Source organism: Hordeum vulgare, chromosome 7H, assembly GCF_904849725.1.
Source record: "Hordeum vulgare subsp. vulgare chromosome 7H, MorexV3_pseudomolecules_assembly, whole genome shotgun sequence".
Lineage (NCBI taxonomy): Eukaryota > Viridiplantae > Streptophyta > Magnoliopsida > Poales > Poaceae > Hordeum > Hordeum vulgare.
In genome coordinates this window covers 171,988,106-172,008,923 of record NC_058524.1, presented here as the reverse complement: position 1 = coordinate 172,008,923, position 20,818 = coordinate 171,988,106, and the positions used below count along the sequence as shown (strand labels likewise).

The 20,818-nt window shown below is 43.4% G+C and overlaps 1 pseudogene; it reads right to left on the bottom strand.

The window, feature by feature from the left end:
• Nucleotides 1-12,594: 12,594 nt before the first annotated feature.
• LOC123408568 overlaps nt 12,595-20,818 on the bottom strand; it is a 37,624-nt pseudogene continuing 29,400 nt past the window's right edge.

Genomic DNA, 20,818 nt, shown 5'->3' with positions numbered 1-20,818 from the left:
CATCACGTCTACATTGCCATTTCATGATCGTAAGATAGCTAGCATGATGTTTCCATTAATGTATATGCCATGCTAGATCATTGCCACGATACACTACCAAAGGCATTCCATATAGATTCATTGTTGCTCTAAGTTTTGAGTTGAAAGTGTGATGATCATCATTAATGGAGCATTGTCCCATGTGAGGAAATAAAAGAGGCCAAAGAAGCCCACCAAAAAAAAGAGGCCAAAGAGCACACCAAATTTTTTTTTTTTAAATGAGAGAAAAAGAGAGAAGGGACAATGCTACCGCTTTTTCCACACTTGTGCATATTAAGCACCATGATCTTCATGATTGAGAGTCTCTCGTTTTGTCACCACCATATAGCTAGTGGGAAATTTTCATTATATAACTTGGCTTGTATATTCCAATGACAGGCTTCCTCAAAATTGCCTTAGGTCTTCGTGAGCTAGCAAGTTGGATGCACACCCACTAGTTTTCTTTAAGAGCTTTCACATAATCGTAGCTCTAGTGCATCATTTGTAATGGCAATCCCTACTCATTCACATTGATTTCTCTTGATGAGCATCTCCACAGCTCATTGATATGCCTAGTTAATGTGACTATCTTCTCCCTTTTTGTCTTGCAACCTCCACCACACTCCACATCACCTATAGTGCTAAAACCATGGCTCACGCTCATGTATTGCGTGAGAGTTGAAAAGGTTTGAGAAAGTAAAGGTGTGAAACAATTACTTGGCCAATACCGGGGTTGTGCATGATTTAAATTCGTTGTGCAATGATGATTGAGCATAGCCAGACTATATGCTTTTGTAGGGATAACTTTCTTTTGGCCTTGTTATTTTGAAACTTCATGATTACCTTGCTAGTTTGCTTGAATTATTATTTTTTCCACGTCAATAGCAAACTATTGTTTTGAATCTAATGGATCTGAACATTCACGTCACATAAGAGGAGTTACAAAGGACATCTATGCTAGGTAGCATGAAAGCATCAAAAATTCATTCTTTATCACTTCCCTACTCGAGGACGAGCATGAGTTAAGCTTGGGGATGCTTGATATGTCTCAAAGGTATCTATAATTTTTGATGGTTTCATGCTGTTATCTTGTCATCTTTGGATGTTTTATGTACCTTTTATATCTTTTTGGGACTAACTTATTAATTCAGTGCCAAGTGCCAGTTCCTGTTTTTTGTGTGTTTTTGGCTCTTTTCAGATCTGATTTTGGAAAGGACTCCAAACGGAATAAAATCCCCGAAATGATTTTTTCCCGAACGGAAGAAGATCAGGGGGCGTGTGGGCCAAGCCAGGAGGGCTGCAGGGAGCCCACAAGCCCCCACTCCGCCACCAGGGGGGAGACGGCGGTGGCAGGGCTTGTGGCCTCCCTGGCGCCCCCTGACCCAGATCTTTGGCCTATATATTCCCTAAAATACAGCAAAAAATCAAGGGATCTAGGAAAATACTTTTCCGCCGCCGCAAGCTTCCGTTTCCGCGAGATTTCATCTGGAGACCCTTCCCGGCGCCCTGCCGGAGGGGACTTTGGAGTTGGAGGGCTTCTTCATCAACATCATCGCCCATCCAATGACTCGTGAGTAGTTCGCTTCAGACCTACGGGTCTGTAGTTAGTAGCTAGATGGCTTTTTCTCTCTCTTGGATCTTCAATACGAAGTTCTCCATGATCTTCTTGCAGATCTATCCGATGTAATCTTCTTTGGCGGTGTGTTTGTCAAGATCCGATGAATTGTGGACTTGTGATCAGATTATCTATGATATTTGAGTCTTTGCTGATTTCTTATATGCATGATTTGATATCCTTGTAAGTCTCTCCGAGTCTTGGGTTTTGTTTGGCCAACTAGATCTATGATACTTGCAATGGGAGAAGTGCTTGGTTTTGGGTTCTTTCCATGTGGTGACCTTTCCCAGTGACAGTAGGGGCAGCAAGGCACACATTGAGTAGTTGCCATCAAGGGTAACAAGATGGGATGTGTCGTTGATATGAGATTGTCCATCTACATCATGTCATCTTGCTTAAGGCGTTACTCTGTTCTTTTGGACTTAATACACTAGATGCATGCTGGATAGCGGTCGACGTGTGGAGTAATAGTAGTAGATGCAGAAAGTATCGGTCTACTTATTTTGGACGTGATGCCTATAGATATAATCATTGCCATAGATATCGTCATGACTTTGCGCGGTTCTATCAATTGCTCGACAGTAATTTGTTCACCCAACGTCTAGTTGCTTTTAGGAGAGAAGCCACTAGTAAACACTACGGCCCCCGGGTCTATTCACATCTATCGTTTACACCTCCACTTTTACTTTGCTTTGTTACTTTGTTGCTTTCAGTTCTCACTTGGCGAACAATCTATAAGGGATTGACAACCCCTTCATAGCGTTGGGAGCAGGTTCATTGTGTTTGTGCAGGCTCTTGTGATACTCCTTCACTGTATCGATACCTTGGTTCTCAAACTAAGGGAAATACTTACCATCATTGCGCTACATCACCCTTTCCGCTTCGAGGGAACACCAACGCAAGGCTCCAAGGCCACGGGGGAAATCCTTTGCATATTTGCCTAGGAAGTCTCTTAAGGCGTAGCCATAGGAGAAGGATTCCTGGTGCCCTCGACACACCTATTTTTGATGCCGTTGGAAGGTCTTTTGTTGCAGTAGCAGCCACCCTCGCATCGTGCAGGAGTGCAAAGGGTGATGGGCCCATGACACCTGCGTGCTTAGGATTTAGACGAGTGGGCTAGCCTCTCTGTTGAGTCTAGGTGGGGTTGCGACGTGTCGATATTCCGAGGCCGGGCATGACCCAGAAAAGGGTGTCCGGCTAGAGTTTTATCGAGCGTGACGGGAATATGTTGTGCACGCCTGCATGGAAGAATTTATCTGTTCGAATAATCGTGTCCACTGTTATAGGGCGACTTAGAGTTGTGCCTAGATCTTATACAACTACAACTGTTACTTAACTCGAATATTTCTCCGGGATTGCTTCCCCGCAGGGAGTCGAGGGAGAATCTCTGGGCGTGACCTCATATTAATATTGCTGCAACAATATGACTATTAAATTGTGTGACCTTGTTCTACTCTCGTCTATTGCTGCAAGACCGTTGAAGATGCTAGTCTTTGATAGGACTAGACTTCTCTCTCTATTCTCGCATTGCTGCAGTCAGTCCACATATAAACCCCTTCCTTTGATACTGATGCATACTTAGCATAGTTTTGATGTCAGTCTTGCGAGTACTTTGGATGAGTACTCACCGTTGCTTTGCTCCCCCTTTGCCCCCTTGATCCGTTGCTGCGACCAGATGATGGAGCCCAGGAGATGGAGTATCCTAGCGACGACGACTGCTACCCCGACGGTGCCTACTACTACGTGGAGGCTGCTGAAGACCAGGAGTAGTAAGGAGGTTCCCAGGCATGAGGCCTCGCCTCGTTCGATCATTGTATCTTTTGTGCTAGCCTTCTCTAAGGCACCTCATGTTTATTGTCTATACTCGGATATTTGTTGCTTCCGCTGACTCGTGTGTTTATCTAGCTTCTATATTCTAGCCCTCGAGGCCCCTGGATTGTAATATGAAGCATGTATGTTTATTTGTGTCTGGAGTTGTGTTGTGATATCTTCCCGTGAGTCCTTGATCTTGGTCGTACGCATTTGCGTGTATGATTAGTGTACGATCAAATCGAGCGTGTTACAAGTTGGTATCAGAGCCGACTTCCTTTAGGTATCCCCCTTTCCAACTCCTTGACCGAAGTTGAGTCTAGTACTTGAAAAACTTACTAACTTTGATGTTGTGGCTTATGGGCCCACATCTTAGTTGGGTGGTATTAGTATCTTTTACTCCTTTTCTATACTGTGGGTTCTACTCTCTCTTCTCTTTCGGGTTAAAGCTTTTGCTAACTCTAACTCTAGGTTCTCGTAAATACTTCGTCCCGGAGAGCCCCACAATTCCAGACGATGGCTTGATTACTCAGAAGACTCCGAAGATACTCTCCGATGTTCTGTCGGAAGCTGGTGCTCATCGCTTCTACGATTTCCCTTCCTCCGTCAACCCCTATGGATGACTACATACAAATGTCGTTCATACTTGGTTTTCCAATTGCTCTTGTTTTACGAGATGCAATGAATTATCTTATCGGGGATTCGTCCATCATCAATTGTCATGGGTTTCGAAAGCTCTTTGAATTGCTATTCGATCTTCCGGAATCCCCAGTAGCCTATTGCTCTAGACCTTTCTCACCTATTTGCATTATGGTTAAATCCATATGTCTAGTCGCATTCATTAAAATCCTTTGTGATTTTCCTATGATCTTATTGATTCTACCTTTGTGTGAATGCACACAATCATTTGTTGACACTCATAAATTATCTTTCCGTCTCAACGTCCTTTCGAGACAGAGCTAGTTCTTGACAAATCAACTTTGGTTGGTTGTCCATCTAAGTCCATTCAAATTACTTGTGTTTGGTCGGAGCATCTGATTATGATACACCAACCTGGAAATCCTAATTCCTTTGGTAATTAAGTATATATATTTTCAGATGTTTTATAACCCGATGCATTTCATCATATCTCCCTCTGATTTAGTACCGATACTCGCATCAGGTCCCCTGTGGACTGTGAGACCCATTGTTGGGTTATTATCCGACGACATCCTTTACATTCAAAGAAATTCTTGTGATATTGTTCCACTGATACTTTGCATGATTTGATCTTGTATCCGTGATTTGGTACTTTGCAACCGTGGTTCCGACCATGATTGATCCTCTTTGAATTCCATTCGTAGACAAGTTAAAGTGCTTGTCTTCTTCAAATCAATACATCGGTCCAAGCCTTTATGTTGATCTACCTCCGAGTATTGTCCCTGGTATCCCGAAAATATCACGGAGCTATATAACTTCTTGTGAGCTCCTCACCAGATATGCTATTTCACTATTTCCAATTCCTCGTGATTTGAGTTGTTGGACACTCAAGTACACCAACAACCGAACCGAGTAGGCATTGCGATTCGACAACTCTTAGTAATCTTCCTTGTTTACGAGTTTGTACTTGATCTTGGCACTCCAAGCTGTTAAGCTACATCATCATCGTCATGTTGGAGCTTGGCAATGCTATCTCTGTCCTTCATCCGTGGTACCAAAATCCAACAGTGCGATAAGCTTACATTGAGATTTCAATTTTATGTTGGTTGTCTTGAAAGGCAATCTCGATTCGGAGCTAGCAGTCTTATCTGTGGTTCCGACAACCTTTCACTTCATTATTCCTTTACTTGATGTCGTCGCTAAGCGATTACACCTTCATGAAACTTCTTGACAAATATGTGGTGATCATCATCATCATTCTGAGCTCCTTCAGGGTATCAATCGAATGCATGATGAGAAATACCATCCTTTCCCCTCGATGATTTTTGTTATCATCAACAAACCTTATTGCCTTCCCTCCAGCACAAACTTGATCATGTTTTGTGTTGTCCCTTAAGTTCCTTGCTATTCAGCTTATGTTATCTCCTACCTTGGAGTATTACTAACTTTTATGTCAAGAATGTCGTGAGAATTGTTGCACCTCTTAAGAATTCTTGATATAGTGATACTTCTAGCCATCACCAAGCATTGCTTGGTCCCATGTTGTTTCAAACCAGAATACCAACAAGTGAACTTTGATGTGTGATCCCAATACTTATGGCAACCCTATTGCCTTGAGGATAACAACTAATTGTTTCATTCTTGGTGTGTTGGCTGTTGGCTCACTATTTTTAGCATTGGTCGTGCTACTCAATCTGTATTTCTGAGTGCACCCTTCGACCAATGTTTAATTGTCGTTGTTCCCTTGAGCATACGACATTATACCATTTGACTTGACAAATGCTATCTCCTTGATCTTGTAATTTTTTGGGAATTCATCCCCATCAAAATATTGAGGGATTGTTGTTGAGCCCATCGACCACACCCTCAACTTCTCCATGGTTCGTAATGGGGCTTTTGAAAGCACTATCTTTGTGCCTAGCTCATGAAGAATATAATTGATAAGAAGAAGTGTTTTCCCAAGGTTCACGTGCAATCCTATCACCATGAATATATGAAAGTTTTGTTTTTCTTCCTCTAGGATCATCCCAAATCATTCACGCAGGTGCGAAGTGTTATATGTGTTGAAGATTTGTTATCTTCACTTCATATAACTTCTCTTAGCACGCCCATCCACTGACTGATTTGATCAAGGAAAAGAAGTTCCTTCCTAAGAACTAATCCAGGCTGACACAAGGGCCTTGATATCCTCGATGATGGTTCCCAAATCACAACTCAGTTGCATTTTGTTGTAAGAATTCCACGTGTGCATGAATGTCTTGACATGTTGTTCATGTGTCTTACAATCCAACTCGTGATCCAAGGATTGCTTTTGTAGTTCATATCCTGAGAATCTTGCATCATCATTTTTTCTTCTCAGGCATCCTAGGTTTGAGGTACCCTGGCACCAATCAGATCTGAATCTCGGGGAGATATGATGGTTGGAACATTTCCCAATAATTATAACTTTGGTCTTTATGTAACCTGGTATAATGATGTCTTGTCTGGTACACCGTGCCGCATGACCTATTGTTATAAATTCTCCCATGTGTAAGATTCGCCATATTCCATGCGGAAACTATATGACTTATTTTATAAGTTAATTTTGATTAATCCTTTGTGTACCCAAAGTCCAACCTTTATCCGATGACCATGTCGATGCTATCTCGAAGCACGAATGTGGTACTTCAATTATCAACAAGAACATTGGAAGCGCAATGCTAAATTGTTCCTGATCAATTATCCAAACCACATGGTATGGGTAAACATCATGGTTCTTCCTGCCTCTTTATCTAAATGGTTATGTACTTGATGACCTATCATGTATACCATACCCTATTTTTCCTCGGGAATGGTATACTTTAATACTTGTGTGTGTGAACACATTTTCCTTCCCATTGATTTGTTTGACCTTTCTTGAGGCATAACTTATCTAAGCAGTGTTAATTCCCAGCTTAGGTAACAACCTCGATATATAACTCTGTCGGTAAGACCCTGTTACCATTGTAGATAACATTCCGGTAGCCGTCGGTGGACGAGAACCATGCCTATTGGTCCGCCTCATTCCAACGAGCAGGAAAATGGTTCTATTTGTCCCCGGCCCTTGGTACTGACGGTTGTTGCCGACATAACTGGTAGACTATCCTCTAACATGTCTTGTTTCCAAGACCGTGCAAGATGTCACCACTCTGCCTACCCTCGGCCCACATGGTGGACCCATAACCCAAAGTTCCACAGGAAAAAAACCTGACTATCCTGTACATCTTTAACTCCAAAGTATCCTTTGCACTTGGCTTCGTATGAAATTCCCGAGCCACCGTCCAATGGAACGATCACTCTTCAGTCCAGATGTTATCGAACATGCTAAAGATCAAGTCCGCATTATTCATGAGAATCTGAAGACTGCTCAAACTCTCAGAAAAGTCAGTACGACCGTCATCATCAAGATATGGTCTATCAACCTGGTGAAAAGGCTTATCTTCGTGCCACACCAATGATAGGTGCACACCGTTTTAGGATCAAGGGCAAGTTAGCTCCTCGCTATATTGGTCCTTTCACTCATCACGAAAGGCGTGGAAAAGTAGCTTATCAATTGGAACTACCGGCGAACCTTTATCAGGTTCATGATGTCTTCCATGTGTCTCAGCTCCGTCGCTGCTTCAAGGATCCTATTCGAGCACTGGATCATGATATGCTTGAGCTGCAACAAGACCTCTCTTATAAAGAGCATCCGGTCCGCATTCTCGATCAGGCTGAATGTCAGACTCGTCGCAGAGTCACCAAGTTCCCTAAAGTGAAGTGGTAAAATCATTATGAAGATGAAGCCACTTGGGAAAGCGAGGATCATCTTCGTGATGAATACACCGAGCTCTTTCCTTCTACCTCTTAATTCTCATCACGAGAATTCTTGTTAGTAGGGGAGAGTTGTGACATCCCCGGATTTGTGCTACAATAACCCCTGTCATCAAGCGACGGTAATCCCACGGTAATAATGCCTTGTCATCGCCTTCACTTTTGCTAATCTCATTCTGGTTCAAATCACGATGAAATTAAAAATTTAATTTAAATAAAAATAAAAGTTTTCAAATGACAAAACAAAAGGTTCGGTGTGTGTCGAATATTGCATAGATAATTGTATTTTAGGAATCAATATTTCTGGAGGTATTTATGTTCACTAAAATATAGTAAAACTAAAACACAAACTAAAAATAAAATAAAAAGAAAGGAAAAAAAATGAAAAAAACCCCACCCAAGTGGGCCAGCCGGCCCATCTAATCTACCCAAACAAACCCACTAACCTTGGGGGTACAAAAACCCCCACCTAAACCCTAGCCACACTCAGTCCCTGCCTCACACCCGCCACCATCAAACCCACCCATCAGACCCCCACGAGGGGAACCGAACCCCCTCATTCCCCCCTCGTTCACCCACCCCCACACAGCCTCCCTCTCGTTCGCTACCCACCCACGAGCGAGCCCAGCGCTCCCCACCTCTCGCTCGTTCGCACCCCACGCCACCAGAGCCCCTCAGCCACGACCGAGCACCCCTCCCCTCGTTCCTTCCCCTCGAGCGCCTCCCACCAGCGCCGGCCCGCACCACCTCTCCTCGCCGCTGCTGGGGGCCGCCCCCACCGGATCCTCCGCTGCCAGGGCCCCCCGTGCCGAGCCCCACGTCGCCCCACACCGGATCTTCCACCTCGTCGCCTCCCCGCGCCGCCTCCCCGTCGCCCGGTGCCCCTGCGCCTCCTCCTCGCTTCCTCGTCGCCGGATCTGCCTCGACGCCGGCCTTCCCCTACGACGGGCCTCCCCAACTCGCCCCCATGCCTCTGCTCCCCTACAGGATCGGTGCGCCATCGGGCATCTCCCCTCCCCTTCCTCTCCCCATCCGCAGCTCCGGCCACCGCCCCCCATGCGCCGCTTTCGGCCTCCCCGGTCTCCGGCGACCTCACCACCTCGTTCCCTCCCGTTAGACATGAGAGGAGTGGATTAGCCGTGGGGTTGTTTAAAGATAAAAAATGAGTGTATGAATATATGTATAAATGTGTATGTATGAATGCAATGGTATATAAAATTATGCATGTGTATATGTGTGTATGTATGGATATAGTGGTGTGTACAACATGTGTGTGTGTGTTGTGTATGTGTGTGTGTGTGTGTGTGTTGTGTGTGTGTGTGTGTGTGTGGCTGGTGGGCAACTGCCATTTGGGGCCAACCCCCCCTCTCCCACTGACAGGGAGGCCGCACATACCCCTACTCAAATAAAAGCATTTAAAATAATAATTAATAAATAGTTTAATTAATTAATTAGTTAATATGACAATTAAGATTAATAGGTTAATTAGTGAAACGGTTAAATAATATGTTCAATTATTTGTTTTAGATACTATGACACGTGGGTCCCTCCCACTAATTAAACTCATTAATTATTAGTTAATCTAAAAAAATAAAAGTGACTATGACACATCGGACCCACTCGTCATATTTGACCACTCAAACCCTCTTGACTATTGATGTCATGCTGACGTCACTGCGAGTAATTTTCTAATATAATTAATTCTGTTAATTCTTAAATAATTAATAAAGTTTTAAAAATTAATATAAAATAAACTGTAAGTTAGATTAAATTATTTTGAACATCAAAGTTCAGGTGCAAAACGAGACGAACTCAGATACGCTATCCGCTCGTCTGTCTGGCGCCCCTAGCATAGCAAACGTGGAACTTTCCACCGTTTTTCGTGTGACTGGTAGTAGCCACAGACCCGGGAAATATCATCCGATATTTTCCCAATGATACTGCGTTAGCTCATGCCTAGACATGCATATTTCCATGTCGTGCATCCCTGTTGATCATTGTCGTGTATTTATTGTTTCTTCCCCCTCTTCTTACCAGTAGAGCTCGAGACTGACGATGCTGCAAGGTACGACTACACGTTGACGACCAGCCCTTTCCCGCAGAGCAACAAGGCAAGCAAACCCCGCTTGATCATCCCTATATCGCCTATTTCTTTCTCCCTCATGCTTGCATTAGAATTTTGCTACTATTGTAGTTAGTTCCTATATCAAATGCATAGCGTAATTTTGATGAACTTCTACCTTCAGTACCGCACTTTAAACTGCTTTGTATAGGTGTCTCAGTCATCCCCTTTGCCCCCTTAGTCCAGTTGCCCTGCTTTATCATCAAGTCTCGAGCCCTGATCGACGAGCCAAGACCCGACACAACACTAACACCCCCTTAGTTGTACGACGCTGCAGAGCTACTATCGGGTACCGAGGCTGACACCTCGCCAAGTACTCATGATGATACCTCTGTAGTGTAGCTAGTCGGTCGTGGTTATCGAGGGTGATTCCTCCTTCATCACTCCCGATGATGAATCTTTCGTGCAACCCCTCAAGTGTGATACCCTCGAGGGTGATTCCTCTAAGTCCACCTTGACGAATATATCGTTCGGAATCCAACGAGGGTGATGCCTCGGATCCCCCTGATGTTACAACCACACAATTACTTGCCGTGTTACTAGGAGCATTGTTAAATAAATGTTAGGCGGGTGGATTCCCGCGTGGATGTGTCGATGAGTCAATTAAAATGTTAATGGATTTGGGTATTTGATCTGGGTTGGTCGGAAGGCCTTATTACACACTAACCGTCTACATGGGAGAAGTTATGGGTACTCGACGTCGTGGTATCAGCCGAATCTCTTCACACGCCAGCAATGGAGTGGCGCGCGCCCGAGTGGTCCGAATATGTATCGCGCTTGTAATAACGGGTGCTAGGACTAACATTGGCCGCCCTCGCATCGTCCAGGAGTGCAAAGGTTGATGGGCCCATGACCCCTGCGTGCTTAGGATTTAGACCGGTGGGCTGGCCTCTCTGTTGAGTCTAGGTGGGGCTGCGACGTGTCGATATTCCTAGGCCGGGGATGACCTAGAAAAGTTCGTCCGGATAGAGTTTTATCGAGTGTGATGAGGAATATGTTGTGCACCATTCGAGGGAAGAACTTATCTATTCGAATAGTCGTGTCCACGGTTATAGGACGACTTGGAGTTGTGCCCCGATCTTATAGAACTACAACTGTTACTTAACTGGAATGTTGCTCTGGGATTGCTTCCTTGCAGGGAGTTGAGGGTGAATCTCTGGGCGTGACCTCATATTAATATTGCCACAACAATATGACTATTGAATTGTGTTTCCTTGTTCTACTCTCGTCTATTCCTGCAAGATCGTTGAAGATGCTAGTCTTTGATAGGACTAGACTTCTCTCTCTATTCTAGCATTGCTGCAGTTAGTCCACATATAAACCCCTTCCTTTGATACTGATGCATACTTAGCATAGTTTTGATATCAGTCTTGCGAGTACTTTGGATGAGTACTCACCGTTGCTTTGCTCCCCCTTTGTCCCCTTGATCCGTTGCTGCGACCAGATGATGGAGCCCAGGAGATGGAGTATCCCGCCGACAACGACTGCTACCCCGACGGTGCCTACTACTACGTGGAGGCCGCTGAAGACCAGGAGTAGTTAGGAGGTTCCCAGACAGGAGGCCTCGCCACGTTTAATCGTTGTATCTTTTGTGCTAGCCTTCTCTAAGGCACCTCATGTTTAATGTCTGTACTCTGATATTTGTTGCTTCCGCTGACTCATGTGTTTATCGAGCTTCTGTATTCTAGCCCTCGAGGCCCCTGGCTTGTAATATGAAGCTTGTATGTTTTATTTGTGTCTAGAGTTGTGCTCTGATATCTTCCCGTGAGTCCTTGAGCTTGGTCGTACGCATTTGCGTGTATGATTAGCGTACGATCAAATCGAGGGTGTCACAAGTCATCTTCTGTTGCCTATGGGCTACTAAAGTGTGTGCGAGGGATGATTGTGTCGCCAGAATTCTAGGGTGGTGGAAGATCTATGCGGAGTCTAGCGACGTATCCGGCATTGTTTTGAGGATGCACGTCGTATGCATGTATTTTGATCCCCATTGCCTTGCAAATGTCCAGCAAGATACGCTTCGTCGAGAGCGTGTTGATCTGGAAATGGTTAGAAGAGAGGTTAAAAGATGAGCTAGCACTTTTGTTTATTGTTTGTATAGTATGTTTAAACGGAATTAACGTGTTACCTGTGGTGTCTGATTCATGGTGTTGTGTTGTTGCTACTTGGGCTTGTCTTGCCGAACATAGTGTAAGTTGATCTAGTGGGGAACATATCTTAGCTTTTACTATATAACGAGGGTGTTAGGACTGGCACAATCGTGTACAGAAGAGGTAGGATGTCATTACATCTATGATGATCATAGATTAAGATTGTGCTCACACACGGGGGTCCAACTAAGGAACAAACTAGTAGGATACATACAACTAAGCGAGAAGTGTAGTTCAAAAGAGCCAGGAAGCTTAGTCTAAAACAGGCACAAAGGGCAAGAAGTTCAAGTTCAGGTGAAAAGAGGTACGCATATATTTACAATACTAAGAACTGTGCTTCTTCAGTCTTGAGATCTCCCATGTTGAAAGCGTAGTTTGATTTGTATTAGAATCTGGTATGTGGAGCTACTTCATCACTTGGGTTGCATATCTGGAGCTTTCTCTTGATCAGTTCAGGTTTGTTTGATCATTTTCGGAGATGAATAACTGCTTGTCCACATGGTTGTTTATGATTAAGTAGTATTATGTGAGCAGTTAGTAGACTAGTTGTTTGAAGATTGTACAAAATGTATGTTCTAACCTCTTTTTATGATGAGGAGGTGAGAGTTTGTCCTTGTTTTTTTTCCTCTTCCTGCTTTGCGAAGTGGACGTCTCATCCAATAACTGCAAAGAACCAAGTGGATTAAGTAAACTAAGATGACTATTTGTATAGTTAATAGAAGGAGTTTCTTGTTTCGACAACTATACCTTTCCATCTTTTATATGTGAAGGTTCATGTGTGTCCATATCATATTCTCACGTTGCTGGTGTGGTAACTGTATTTTTGTCTGTTTGTTCAGATGTTGGTGATGTTGTGGTTATGTTTAGCATTGCTAGTGGGGCAAGGGGTTCTTCACTTTCTAGGTGTTATACTGCCTTGACTTGGAACATGTGGAAATCACATTTAAGTGATACCTCTTGTGCCACATATGTTAGAATGAATCTTTTGCGTGGGAGTTCTTTCAGTTCGGGAGGAAGGTAGTCAGTCCTTCCTATTTTGTGGGCTGCTGCACAATCTGCGGTGATGCCAGCTATTCGTTCACCAAGTGCGCCAAAGAATAAGAATTCGGGAAATGGAGCATTTTCTTCATTGTCATTTCCATCGTCTATTGCATGTAGTCTTATTTTGTATCTGTTTTCATACTAAACATCAAGGTGTAAGCAATTGCATGCCAAAGAATTTTCTTCCTATTTGTGTTGCAAGATTAGGCAAGTTCATGATTAATTTCCCTAAATAATTCATGACTAAAACAGAAGATAGCATTCAATACTATAGCAATCCGGTAGAGCAACTGAACATGCACAACATCACCACGCAAGAAGCAGCAACTATAGCGATCAACATAAACAGATTACGAGTAACGTACTGTTTGTTAGTTGCAGAAAGAGCGACTGTGTTGATGATGATGTTGGTGACTATCCTTTGTTGATGGCGATGAAGACGATGATGAGTAGCACCGCCTGACTTGGATGGTAAACGACCCGTGGTAACGAATTTGAGCAGTCGCGCAAAGCGCTTCCCAAAAACCTAATTCGTCCTCTCCCGGTGTAGGATCGAAAATACAAACGGTTTCGGAGACCTGCTCTCTCGCACGCCAATGCACGCCGGCATTCGAGATGAGGTAGACTACGATGGCGGTGCAAGTTGTGAGACGAGGCAAAATCCTAGATGTTTTCGGTGTGTCTTTGGACGACCATGGTAAGCAGTACATATAGGAGGACCAAGGTCGATTCCGTGTCGCCACCACGTCTCAGACCGACTTGGTTTCCAAGTCGTATACTTACCGGACAAGAAATTGTCGACTTGTGTGCCAAGACATAAAAAATAAAATGACAAAAGTAAGCCGCATCCCCGCAAGGCATCGGACCGGAATTAGGTGGACCATTCACGCGCATGTCGCACGCCCTGCCCTGCCGTGCAAGGCGAGCGAGCACGCGCATGTGGTTCTCTCCTTTCTCTTCTCAACACACACCAAGAGTGGTGGGGAGAACTCACTATATAAACAGGTCCAAATCTTCCTTCACAAGCAGTATGGGACTAAACTTTAGCACAACCACACCACCACTTGCCATTTTATTCATGGGCTCAATTTGAGATTTCAGAATTTGTAGATGGGCCAAGCCCATTAATTCTAACAATCCCCCACCAGATCTCAAATACCCATTTAGAGATTTGCGTTTTCTCTCCACTTGTATAATATACGAGTATTTTAGCAGAGACTGTGAAGTTGAACTTCTGCCTAGAACTTTAAGCTACATCCATCCACAACTTGATAATGGCCTATGCCTTGAATTGCTAGTTTTGTGTGAACAGGTTTCATTCAAAGTCTTAACCAGTATCTGGCTGCTAGTAGGCTACCCCATGGTTTGGAGCATATACATCGTACTCCTTGGTCTCTTCATGAGCTTACTAGAGATTACTCAAATCTCCTAGATTGCGATGTTTTACAATCGGCGCTCATATAGGTGTGTTCTTTCAAGATTGCTCTGTAGGACAACATCTTTGCTATAATAGCCAATGGAATCACATTAAGGCATGTTGCCAACCTGCCTTACAACACTTAAGCCTTACAGCTCTGAGAGTTTTGCATCTTCACTTAGAGACGGTCACTTATTACCCTCCTCTGTTAACCAATAGCTTGTTCTTCCCAAGTCCTAATTCATGGGATCTCCGATCACAAAGGTTGGGTTACTACTATGGTGTAACATATATGGGTCTCATTCCCATCTCCCTCGATGCAATATCTATCACATTTCGTGATAGTCCCCTTGTAAAAGGATCTGCGAGGTTTTTGTTTGTTTGAATATACGTAACCGTTATTACTCCGGAGTTTCTCAACTTCCTGACAGATTTCAAACGTCTCTTCATGTGTCTTGATGACTTTGTGTTATCCTTAAAATTATTTACTTTAGTGATAACCGTTTGGTTGTCACAATTCATAAGAATAGCCGGTACGGGTTTTTCAACCACATGCAAGTCCATCAAGAGTTCACGCAGCCATTTTGCCTCTACAATGGCTGTGTCTAAAGCAGTTAGTTCTGCTTCGATAGTTGACCTTGTCAAAATGGTTTTCTTGGAAGACCTCCATGACACTGCACCACCTCTGAGTAAACACATACCCACTTGTAGTGTAGAGTACATCAACATCAGAGATCCAATTTGAATCACTATATCCTTCTAGCACAGGGGGTGCCCCGAATAGTGAATTCCATAACTCATAGTACCTCTCAGATAGTGCAAGACTGTTTCTAGTGCATGCCAATTATCATTACCCAGGTTGGACATGAACCTACTCAATTTGCTCACAACAAAAGAGATGTCTGGTTTTGTAGCACTAGCTAGGTACATGAGTGAACCGACAATTTGAGAGTATCTTAACTGATCTCTCGTTTCTTTCTCGTTCTTTCTAAGTGTCACGTTGGGATCATAAGGTGTTGGAGAAGGCTTATTATCCATAAAGCCTAAACGTCTCATGACCTTCTCAACATAGTGAGATTGCATTAGAGTAATCCCACTCTCATCCTTAATAAGTTTGATGTTTAGGATCACACCAGCTTCTCCCAGATCTTTCATGTCAAAACTCTTTGGCAGGAAAGACTTGACCTCATTGATCGCAACAATGTTTGTACCAAAGATAAATATGTCATACGCATAGAAACATAATATGACACTATTGCCTCCACCATGGCGATAGTAAACACACCTATCAGCCTCATTAATGACAAATCCCGTAGAAGTCAAAGTTCTTTCAAACTTCTCATGTCATTGCTTAGGTGTTTGTTTCAGACCATACAAAGATTTTAGCAACTTGCACACCATTTTATCTTCTCCTTTTAACACAAACCCATCAGGCTGATCCATATAAATTTCCTGTTCCAACTCTCCATTTAGGAAAGCTATCTTTACATCCATTTGATGAATTATCAGATCATAAGAGGGATCCAGGGAGAGTAGCACCTGAATGGTGGTCATTCTAGCAACACGTGAATAGGTGTCAAAGTAATCTCTGCCTTCTTTCTGAGTGTAGCCCTTGGCCACAAGTCCTGCCTTGTACTTATCAATAGTACCATCAGGCCATAACTTCTTTTTGAACACCCATTTACATCCCACAGGTTTACAACCATAAGGTCGTTCAGTTAATTCCCAAGTTCCATTAGAAAGAACTGAGTCCATCTCATTATGAACAACTTCTTTCCAATCATCTACATCCGGAGATGCATATGCCTCTTCAATAGACTTGGGAGTATCGTCCACAAGGTATACGATGAAATCATCACCAAAGGATTTTGCAACCCTTCGTCCCTTGCTCCTTACAGGACCTTCAACGTTATCCTTCTCATGGACTTCCTCAGGTGTTTGTTCAATATAATCATGAAATGTACTAGATTTAGAATTTAACTCAGAAGAAAATCTAGCAATGATATGCATATCTTTCATAGGAAACATATTCTCAAATTTTTTTGCATCACGAGATTCCAGTATAGTATCTACATGCATATCAGGAACCTCAGATTTAACTACTAAAAATCTATAAGCAATGCTCCGCTGAGCATAACCCAGAAAAACACAATCCACTGTCTTTGGTCCAAGTTTGCGTTTCTTGGGGATAGGAATATTGACCTTTGCCAAACATCCCCAAGTGTGCAAATAAGAAAGTGATGGTTTTATCCCAACCCACTCTTCATAAGGGGTTTTCTCTTTATTTTTGTTAGGAACTCTATTCAGGACATGACATACGGTCAACGAAGCCTCCCCCCACCATGCCTTAGATAAACCAGCAGTGTATACCATGGCGTTCACCAAGTCAGTCAACATGCGATTTTTCCTCTCAACAATCCCGTTTGATTGGGGCGAATAGGGAGGCGTCCTCTCATGAATGATACCATGTTCCTCACAAAATTCATAAAAAACTTTGGGAAAATATTCTCTACCACGATCCGACCTAAGACGCTTGATCTTTCTCTCTAGTTGATTTTCAACTTCAGCTTTATAGATCTTAAAGTAATCGACAGCTTCATCTTTAAATTGCAACAAATAAACATAGCAAAATCTAGTCGCATCATCAATCAAAGTCATGAAATATCTCTTTCCACCCTTTGTCAACACTGTTGGAAATATGCCCTAGAGGCAATGCTAAAACAGTTATTATTATATTTCTTGTTTCAAGATAATCCTCTATTATCCATGCTATAATTGTATTGAATGAAAGCATAGCTACATGTGTGGATATATAGACAAAACAATGTCCCTAGTAAGACTCTAGTTGACTAGCCAGTTGATCAAGGATAGTTAAGGTTTTCTGACCATACGCAAGTGTTGACACTTGATAACTCGATCACATCATTAGGAGAATGATGTGATGGACAAGACCCAAAATATAAAGGTAGCATGTGATCGTGTCATTTTGTTGCTATTGTTTTTTGCGTGTCAAGTATTCATTCCTATGACCATGAGATCATGTAACTCACTGACACGAGAGGAATACCTTGTGTGTATCAAACCTCACAACGTTACTGGGTGACTATAAAGGTGCTCTACACGTATCTATGAAGGTGTCCGTTGAGTTAGCTTGGATCAAGACAGGGATTTGTCTATCCGTGTGACAGAGAGGTATCTCGGGGCCCACTCGGTAATACAACATCGCATATAAGCCTTGCAAGCAATGTGACTCAAGTGTTAGTCACGGTATCTTGTATTACGGAATGAGTAAAGAGACTTTCCGGTAACGAGATTGAAATAGGTATAGGATACCGACAATCAAATCTTGGGCAAGTAACATACCGAAGGACAAACGGAATGGTATACGAGATTATATGAATCCTTGACACAGAGGTTCAACCGATAAGATCTTCGTAGAATATGTAGGATCCAATATGGACATCTAGGTCCCGCTATTGGATATTGACCGGGGAGTGTCTCAGGTCATGTCTGCATAGATCTCGAAACCACAGGGTCTTCACACTTAAGGTTCGGTGACGTTTAGGTATAGTTGAGTTATAGGTGTTGGTGACCGAAGGTAGTTCGGAGTCCCGGATGAGATCACGTATGTCACGAGGGTTTCTGGAATGGTCCGGAAACGAAGATTGATATATAGGATTGTTTCATTAGGTCTCCGGAAAGATTTCGGGCATTATCGGCAGTGTATCGGGAGTGACGAATGGGTTCCGGATCTTCACCTGGAGGGGCCCACCCAATCGGGAGTGAGCCTGGTGGCCCACGGGTGGCGCACCAGACCTTAGTGGGCTGGTGAGGCCAGCCTAAGAGGTCCATGTCGGCTAGGAAGAAAAACCAAAGAGAAAATAAAAAAAGGAAGAGGGAGGTGGGAAGGAAGAGGAGGACTCCTCCTTCCCCAAACTGAATTGAAGTTGGAGTCCTCCTCTCCACTTCGGCCGGCACCCTAGGGGCTCCCTTGAGCCCCAAGTCTAGCCCCTCCCCTCCTCCTATTTATACTAGAGGTTTTAGGGTTTTTGAGACACAACTTTGCCACGTGCAACTCAAACCTATACCTCGTAGTTTTTCTTCTAGATCGGATTTCTGCGGAGCTTGAGCGCAGCCCTGCAGGAATAGATCATCACCATAACTGACGCGCCGTCACGCTGCCGGAGAACTCATCTACTTCCCCATTTCTCTTGCTGGATCAAGAAGGCGGAGATCGTCATCGAGCTGTACGTGTGCTGAACGCGGAGGTGCCGTCCGTTCGGTGCTAGATCGGGATGGATCGTGGGACGATGCTGATTCGAATCACAAAGTTGTACCACTACATCAACTGCATTTCTTAATGTTTCCCGCTTAGCGATCTACAAGGGTATGTGGATCCGATCTCCCTCTCGTAGATGAACATCACCATGATAGGTCTTCGTGTGCGTAGGAATTTTTTTGTTTCCCATGCAATGTTCCCCAACAGTGGCATCACGAGCTAGGTTCAGGCGTAGATGTAATATCGAGTAGAACACAAAAGTTTTTGTGGGTGTTGATGTTCGATTTTATGCCCTCCTTAGTCTTTTCTCGATTCGGCAGTATTGTTAGATTGAAGCGGCCCGGACCAACATTACTCATACGCTTACGAGAGACCAGTTTCATTGACTAACATGCAACTTGTTGGATAAAGATGACTGGCGGGTGCCTGTTTCGTCAACTTTAGTTGAATTGGATTTGACTGACGCGGTCCTTGGAGAGAGGTGAAATAGCAATTTGCACATCTCCGTTGTGGTTTTGCGTAAGTAAGATGTGATCATACTAGATACCCATAGCAGCCATGTAAAACATGCAACAACAAATTAGAGGACGTCTAACTTGTTTTTGCAGGGTATGTTTGTGATGTGATATGGCCAAAGACATGATGTGATATATTGGATGTATGAGATGATCATGTTGTAATAGTTAATATCGACTTGCACGTCGATGCTACGACAACCGGCAGGAGCCATAGGGTTGTCTTTAAACTAACATTTGTGTTTGCAGATGCGTTTACTATATTGCTAGGTTGTAGCTTTAGTAGTAATAGCATAGATAACACGACAACCTCTATGGCGGCACGATGATAGAGATCATTGTGTGGCGCTGGTGATGATGAAGATCATGCCGCTGCTTTGGTGATGGAGATCAAGAAGCACAAGATCATGGTCATTTCATGTCACTTATGAATTGCATGTGATGCTAATCCTTTTATGCACCTTATCTTGATTAGGAGGACTGTAGCATTATAAGGTGACCCCTCACTAAAATTTCAAGATAAAATTGTGTTCTCCCGGACTGTGCACCGTTGCGACAGTTCATTGTTTCGAGACACCACGTGATGATCGGGTGTGATAGACTCAACATTCATATACAACGGGTGCAAAACAGTTGCAAACGCGAAACACTCGGGTTAAACTTGACGAGCCTAGCATGGGCAGACATGGCGTCGGAACACGAGAGACCGAAAGGTCGACCATGAATCGTATAGTTGATTTGATTAGCATAGAGATGTTTACCACTAAAACTACACTCAACTCACGTGATGATCGGATTTGAGTTAGTGAATTTGGATCATGCCACACTCAAGTAACTAGAGGGATGTCTATTTGAGTGGGAGTTTATTAGTAATTTGATTAGTTAAACTCTAATTATCTTGAACATAGTCTAAGTCCACTTTGCAATATTTTATGTTGTAGATCAATGACTCATGCAGTAGCGACCCTCAATTTCAATACGTTCCTAGAGAAAGCTAAGGTGAAAGATGATGGTAGCAACTTTGTAGACTGGGCTCGTAATCTTAGGCTCATCCTACAAGCTGGGGAAAAGAATTATGTCCTTGATGCTGCACTAGGAGATGAACCACCCACTACATCTGACCTAGATGTTTTGAACGCTTGGGAATCACGTAAGGAGGACTACTCACTAGTTCAATGTGCAATCTTGTATGGCTTGGAACCGGGACTTCAACGACGCTTTGAATGTCATGGAGCATATGAGATGTTCCAGGAGTTGAATTTTATCTTTCAGAAGAACACACGGATCGAGAGGCATGAGACCTCCGATAAATTCTATGCTTGCAAGATGGAGGAGAATTTCTCTGTCAGTGAACATGTGCTCAAAATGTCTGGGTACTCAAACCG